The following is a 7,944-nucleotide window of genomic DNA, read 5'->3' on the forward strand; positions in this document are numbered from 1 at the left end:
AGAGCTGGACCAGGGTGAAACCAGGGGGCCAGAGCATCTCAATGCAGATCCCCGACTTGGGTGGCAGGATCACTTGAGCCATCACCTGCTGCCTCTTGGGGTGCATATTAGCAGGACTGGAAGCAGAGGCAGGACTTGGACACAGGTACTCCAAAGCGGCATGCAAGCATCCCAAGTGATGACTTAACCACTGTGCCACAAGGCCTACCCCACTCATCCAATTGTGTATTCAATACCACTATGATGAACATTTCATTACATACATAATTGGTACTAATAAAACTAATTAAACCACAGTTCATTTATGGTTTATTCATTCTTACTTTCTTAAGCAACATATTATTATGTTATCAATAATGTAAGTCTACAGGGGGCTGGCACCTTGGTGCACAGGTTAATCCTCCACCGGCATCCCATATGGGTGCCAGTTCTAGTCCCAATTGCTCCTCTTCCATTCCAGCTCTCTGCTGTGTCCTGGGGAAGCAGTGAAAGATGGCCCAAGTCTTTGGGCCCCTGCACCCACATGAGAGACTGGGAGCAGACACCTAGCTCCTGGCTTCGAATCGGCGCAGCTCCAGCTCTTACGGCCACCTGGGGAGTGAACCAGCGGACAGAAGACCTTTCTCTCTGTCTCTCCCTCTCACTGTCGTAACTAACTCTCTCAAATAAATAAATAAAATCTTTTAAAAAATAATATAAGTATACAGTAATTTCAGAAAACATCATCAGAAAATTAACTTCAGTTATGTAAAAGTTAAAATGAACTAATGGACTATTCATACAAAAGTTCACCCCATGGCCATACTGGATAAATAAGAGGCTATTATTGTCAGTAGCTGACAAATATTTGATTTTCTCTAAAACTAGGCAGCAAGTTGCAGCAATTTTTACCTTTTTGTTATGAAACACATCTAGATGTTTGGTGGGTTTCTTCACAATTCTAATTTGGTAGAGATTTTTAGACAATGACTTTGCCACATACCATGGACTCCACTAGTTTCTTTAACTTCTTATTTTTGGCAAGTCATCATTAAGATGTACCATGGTGGCAATTCATTAAAAGTTATATGCATACATAGTTAAAATTCACAAACTGCAGAGACAATTTTTGTCTCTCTAGAGGGCAGAATCAACCTAGTGCCAGTTGGTTTGACAATCACTCTTGACCAGTATCTGCTCAGTGATGCCTGAAGCATTAATCAGCTTACCATTATGTGTGACTTTTAACATTTATGAACAGAGAAAAGTACTTCTGCTCACAATGTAATTCAAGGACAATACAGACTGTGGTTCCTCATAAGAAGGGTCACAACAATCAAATTCATACACCTAAAACACTCAGAAGTAAGGATTGTCTTCTCTCTTTCCCTCTCTCATTCTCTCTCACTGCTTAAAAAAACAAATGAAGAAAAATGACCAATACATTCATACTCTATTTGTTACCTTCACCAAGCCAGGTCTCACAGTTTTAGACATTCTGAAAATGTCAGAGCATACACCAGCACAGCATACAAGTACCATGGAAACAAAAGAAAACTCATTCCTTTGCCATTCTTTGAGCTCAGAAATCCTAGCTCATCATCAACATCAGTCTTTTTGAGTTGAGAGCAATAGGACAGTTGTGTGGATTGAACATTAGATCTGGAATCTGATAACCTGCAGCCTAAATCCACTTTCCTGCTAAATTAAAGTATTCAGGGGAATTTCAAAAAGTTCATAGAAACATTTAAAAGTTAAGGTTATTTTGGTGCAAAAATAAACAATAATTGTTTTTTCCATAAGCATTTTTCAAAAACTATTTGAAGACCCTACACAGATGGTGGCTTGACATATAGTTAGCACTCAAATAAATGTTTTCTTCTACTCACAACTAGAAATACAGTATCACATAGGGGAAGTCACTGAGGTATTTGCCATCTTGCCTCCTCCTGCTATCTGCCTCAGGAACATTCACAAAAGCTAATGACATTGTTTAAAGGTATCTGCCGGGGCCGGTGCTGTGGCGCAGCGGGTAAAGCCGCCACCTGCAGTGCCAGCATCCCATGTGGGCATCGGTTCAAGTCCCGGCTGCTCCGCTTCCCATCCAGCCCTCTGCTGTGGCCTGGGAAAGCAGAAGATGGCCCAAATCCTTGGGGCCTGCAACCTCGTGGGAGACCTGGAAGAAGCTCCTGGCTCCTGGCTTTGGCAGCTCTGACATTTGCGGCTATCTGGGGAGTGAACCAGCGGATGGAAGACCTCTCTCTCTCTCTCTGCCTTTCTTTCTCTCTCTGTGTAACTCTGACTTTCAAATAAATAAATAAATCTTTTTTTTTTTTTAAAGGTATCTGCCAAGTTTCTCCCCACTAAAGTGAAACACTGAGGGGCCTACATTAGGGCTCAGAGGGTTAAGTCACTGCCTGTGATGCCAGAATCCTATATAAGCAAATGCTAGGCTGCTCTACTCCTATCTAGCTCCCCAAGTGCTTGGGCCCCTGTTACCCTTGTGGGAGACCTGGATGGAGTTTCTGGCTCCTGACTTCAGCCTGGCCCAGCCCCAAGTAGCTATCTGGGGAGTGAACTAGTGAATGCAAGCACTCTCCCTCTCTTTGTGTTTCTCACTCTGCCTTTCAAACAAACAAAATAAATCTTTTAAAAAAATAAAATACCAGAAAACTATTTTTCAAAAATTTGTTCATAATATAAGTAAAATCCTCACATTTTTTACAATTATTAGTAATCTATTATGATGTTCTTTGCAAAATAAGCACAAATACTTATAAAATGGCTGGATGATGAGTGAAGCCCTGGGTACTTCTAAGGGTCCAGATGAGGGATGGCAGGAAAGACAGGGATTCCTGGCTCTTCCATCAGTTCCCAAGGCTTTCTACATCAACATATGGGTGAGATTCTCATTCCCCCTGTTTACTCCTGGCAAACTACCTAGAGATCACAGTAAGTTACAGCTCAAACTCTTGATAAAATGAATAGTATAGGACAGAAAGAAGGTCAGTGATTTGGTTTCTTAGACATCTAGTAAAATAACAAAATGATATACTGAAGATAAAAGATAACAGAGCCTGTCACAGACCCAGGGCAGGTGCTACAGAAAAGTCTATTTTGGGAATTCTCAGATCTGGAAAAGAGATCAAACTAAAATTAATAGTTAAGTGATTAGTACATACTCCTTGGAAGATTATCAGCTATATTTGAATGTTTTAGAAATACTTTTCAGAATATTTTAAAATTTCAGCCTTAAGGAAAACCCTTTCCTATTAATCATTTGTTGAACACTATCATTTATTTCCATGTATTCAGTGCCATGGATCCCAGTTACTCCTTTGTCTTCTTAATTACATATAGTCCATGTAACCACAAAAACATAAATAAATAAAACCCACAAAGATGCCGTTATCCTTCAACATTTTCCCAATGTACAAATTCAACTTTTCATTAAGTCCCTGCAAATTTGTACACTGTAATGAATGAAATGTCCTTCTGTAAAAAGTACTGCAAATAAAGAAATGATTTTCACTATAATATACACACACAAAACCTGACAGAGTTAACAACTGATTAAAGATGCTTTTATTCACCTTAGGTACTAAATATTTAATATGCCTAGAGTAATAGTTATTTGAAAGGAATATACTCCTTGAATATAAGTAGAATGACTAAATAACTTTATAAATTCACTTATCTGTTTTGCTACCTACACATTGATTAGAAATTTTATGTACCATGCAATAACTGGTGGGAAATATTAGATCCATGAATAATGGACACTGGCTATTTGGAGCAGTTCTCAGAGGTTGAAAACCTTTCCCAAAAATCGGTATTTGAAATCTGTTATTTTATGGAAAGCTAAAACTTCTATGCATTTTCACTATACCACAGGGAAGCTTGGAAGCAAGTTACTACAAGCACTCCAAGTAAATTAATTTTAAAGAGGGGGAGGCCTTATTTTCTAAGAATATCATCCTGAGAGTAAACTTTATAGGAAGAGAATGTCTGAGTTATCTGAAAACAGTAAGACCAAAAAGTTACTAATTTTTTTTATGGTCCATAAACAGCATAGCAAAGGTTCAAAAAGAGAAATGCAAGCAAAGACTGAAAAATTGAAAGCAAACAAACAGATTAAAACCCATAGACATACACAGATTAATGCAGTTATTCAACATTATATGCTTGCTGGCTTGGTATTATCTTTTAAAACAGAAACATAACCTCTCTGTATAAAACAACGAGGTTCTCAAGATAACATGAAAAATTCTAATCAAATTTCACTCTAGCGTTAGCAATCTGTTAAGAGTATTAGGCTTAAATAAATCTGATATGTTAAAATCAGGAACTAACACATGCTATTTCTCATAGCAGGCATTGTATAAATTATAAGCTCTTCCATGTTTCTGTTACTAGATTTTGTATACTTAAAAATAAGCAGCATTCTCCATTCACAGCACTTAAATGCAACTGTTTTTACATCTTTGAGAATTTATAATTCATCTTAATGAAATAAAAAAAAACAAAAGAATTTGCATTTGCTACTTACAAAGTAAAATTCTGAGTATTTCTGTGTTTATACCCATGGGTTTTGCCCTATAAGGTTTCTGATAGAAGCAACTTTATTATATTCTCTGTTGATTGTTACTAATGATTTTAGCTTAAAGATCATTAATTTTACCATTAACATCCTGCTCTATTCTCATTTGAGTTCTATTTATCTCAAAGGTAGACTTTATGTATTACCATTACAAAAAATAACTATTTGCATAATACTTTATGATTTTACATCTATTACAAACACATCACAGGGAGCCTGAGGATGCATTCAGCAGCTTGTCATTCACCACTTCAAGACCCTTCAGAACCAAACAAGGGGGAGGGTGACATTTCGCTAATGGCAGAAGTACAGAAATGAATATAAATAACAAACCTTGAAGTTTTAATAGTACAAAAGAAAAAATACAAACAGAAAGAGGAGGACCCATCAGCATAAACAATGGTTTTGATCTGTAAAGCTCCATGCCCTTTATTCAGAGCAAGGTGTTTTATGCATCTTGAGTTAATTGCAATCATTTAAATTATCTAAAACTCTGCTACAGAAATAAAGGGAATTCCTATCTTTTCACTGCACTTATACATTAATATCATGACAGCATTAAAGTTAATTGTTCCTATTTGAAGAATTCAGCTCTCCCTCAGCTTTGCGAAATAATCTGAATATCAATTCTTTATTATTCTAGCTTTAACCCAACAAATACACACACTAAGAATGTTTAAGGAAATAATGATGATATGCATTTGCTAACTATGTTGTTCTGTAATTTCTTCTCAGTAACAGAATTACAAAGAAAACTGTCCAAAGCTTCTATATTTTCTTCCATAACCATCATACCAGACAAAATGCTAAAATAGTGAATGCTCAGTTGTGTCACCTCTAGCCGAAATGTCTATAGCACTTGAAGCTTTTTGTAAACAATATGCTTGATAACTAAATACATATCCATTGAACCACCAAGGACATAATTTTTAAAAATGTAGTTTCAAATGCAGTGTAACACCAGCATCTTACACAAACACACACACACACAGACACACACACACACACAGAAATGTGCAGGAAAGGAAGAAGGCTGAGAGCAGAGGAGAAATGGAGCACGTTGTTGTTTTTCATTCATGCAGTATAGTGATGTCAGTGTCTGCAGCAGCAGTGGAAGCGGCAGAAGCCTTGACCAGGGTGGGCTAAATTTCACTAAAATCAGAATCTTGCAGAATTCAAAACAAACTGAATAGATAATCATCTGAAAAAATCCAATAAGCCCTTGGTATGGGTTTTAATGGCTAAGTAGAATAGATTAGTTGTATAGTTTTAATGCAGGGGAGAAGGAGGAGGGATAGAGAAGTAACCTAGGGGTAATGTAATCAGGGAACTGAGGGCTCAAGAGCCTGCATTTAAAATCACTTCAATGCAAGAAACTGACAAAACCACCTGGTGTTAAAAACAGCAGAAAAACATCTCCAACAGAGAAAGCCCTTCCATTCCCAACACAAGCTCTCTGATGCTGCAAATCTAATGCACAACCAGACTCAGAAAAGTGTTTTCATCATGATTGCGTTAAAATTGCATTAAACACGGATGTGCCATACTACAACAAAGAAGATAGTTTAAGCCTGATCACAAATTTCATTAAAACTACTTGATGATGGAGCATGTAATTTCTAAGCAATTAAGGCTTTTGAAGGATGCAGAAAAAACAAGTTGTACTATTATCTGCTGTAAGATGTTAGTGTTTATCAACAAAAGGGGAGGAGGTCCTACTTGGCCATTATATTGTTGTAGCAATTGCTGAAACTTCTCTTGCTGTGCCCACAAAAACATCCATCCACAATTTGCAAGGTTTATTTTATGCCTGATACTTTAGTCCCTACAAGAAAATCCCAAAACCCAATACATGCGCTATGGAAGCTAAATCACTGAAAAATTTATGTAACTGCTGCCTTTTTTTAATCTCTAATTTAATGTAGCTCAAGAAAACGTGCAAGGGAGTTGCATATGGCATTAATCTGTTAGAAAATGGTGGCCTTTTCTATAAAATACAGCCAAAGATGTGTGTGTTCAGTTGTGGTCATTATTAGGGCGATCACGTTGTTTTCATTCATTCATTCAGGATTTGCTGGAGGATGTCAGTTTCTGCAGCAGCTGGCTTGACCTGGGGGAGGAGTGGGGGAGCAAATTCCTCCCGGTGCATACAGATTACAGGATGTGATTCTTGGTGCTCAAGTACTCATCCCATCGCACTACATCCTACTCTCTGGTTCACTATCAAGTGGTCTAAAAACAAGTGCCTTTGCAACATGCCAATTACAGATATGAAATATTAAAACAAGACCACCAAAACGGCAGTCTTTCACAAGGTAGACAATCACTTTCACCAACTTTAACACCTTCATCAAGAAAACTCCATTTAAAAAATTCCACCTACCACACAAACACTGCACAGAGCTTGACAATGTTTCCCTTCCAAGCAGAGATTTTTCCACTTAGTATGATCTGTTCCCTCCACAATGCAGCAGCAGCAGAAGCAGCTGTAGCTGTAGCTGTAGCTCTAGGCTGATATCTAAAAAATATTAGGTACCTCACTCTCCCTTATGAGCTTTAAGTCCGTGTTTTGGCTTATCTTCCTTTTCTCCCCCAGGGCTCACCTAGATCATGCGCTGGGTCCCTAGACGTAAACAAAAACCAAACCAAAACAGAAAACATTCAGGGAAACCCACAGCATCCACCAGGTCACCATCACCTTTGACACCAACAAAAAAGAAACTTGAGATCCTTTAACAGCACAACCCAACTGCTAAGCGGACTTAAAAATGCGAGGAAAGAGTGAACACACTCCACAAATAGGTTTTCATAAATTAACCATGAAAATCTTGGGTTGGGCATACACTGCTTCTAGTGTAGTACCGCTCTGATGCATGACTATATAAAGTAGAGGAGAGAGGGAGACCAGGGAGGGGAGGGGGAAAAAAAAAAAACCCACAACCAACCCTATGCACTTCAGTTGCACATTCAAAACTAACCCCTCTCCACCTCCAGCAGACACCCTCACATCCCACGGCACGCCATCAGCCCTCCAGAGAAGAAAGGGGACCGATCCGGGAGTTACAGGCACGTTAGCAACTTTGGAGGCAAGCACAAAGAGGCTGCGGATCACCACCACCACCTTATCCGCTGCTCCGAGTTTGTGTGCGTGCCCGAGTGCTTCGCCCCGCTCCTCCTCCCCCGGCCACCCACAGCACGCACACGAGTGAGCTCGGCAGCGCTTCCACTCAAAGACCTCTGCACGCCGGCGAGCGATGCCACATAAAACCCGAGGGGTCTGCAGGAGGGTCAGATCAAAGTTGCTTCTCAGTTCGCCGCTCCGAGCCCCGCAGCGACCGCAGCGGGCTGGGATTCCCAAAGCCACG

At 39.2% G+C, this 7,944-nt stretch overlaps 1 protein-coding gene across 6 annotated transcripts in view; it reads right to left on the minus strand.

The window, feature by feature from the left end:
* GLCCI1 (glucocorticoid induced 1) overlaps positions 1–7,944 on the minus strand; it is a 241,277-nt gene that overhangs the window by 100,696 nt on the left and 132,637 nt on the right. Inside the window, exon 1 of one of the 6 annotated variants that reach the window (XM_089315692.1) lies at positions 7,781–7,914. The exons of 4 other annotated variants lie outside the window; for them this stretch is intronic. The gene's annotated coding sequence lies outside the window, so the exon portion shown is untranslated. Of the gene's footprint in view, positions 1–7,780; positions 7,915–7,944 lie in introns of those variants that run through there. One more of the 6 variants, XM_089315694.1, reaches the window with a different exon arrangement.

Source organism: Oryctolagus cuniculus, chromosome 16 (assembly GCF_051225735.1).
Source record: "Oryctolagus cuniculus isolate XC-2025 breed Fujian yellow rabbit chromosome 16, ASM5122573v1, whole genome shotgun sequence".
NCBI classification, from domain to species: domain Eukaryota; kingdom Metazoa; phylum Chordata; class Mammalia; order Lagomorpha; family Leporidae; genus Oryctolagus; species Oryctolagus cuniculus.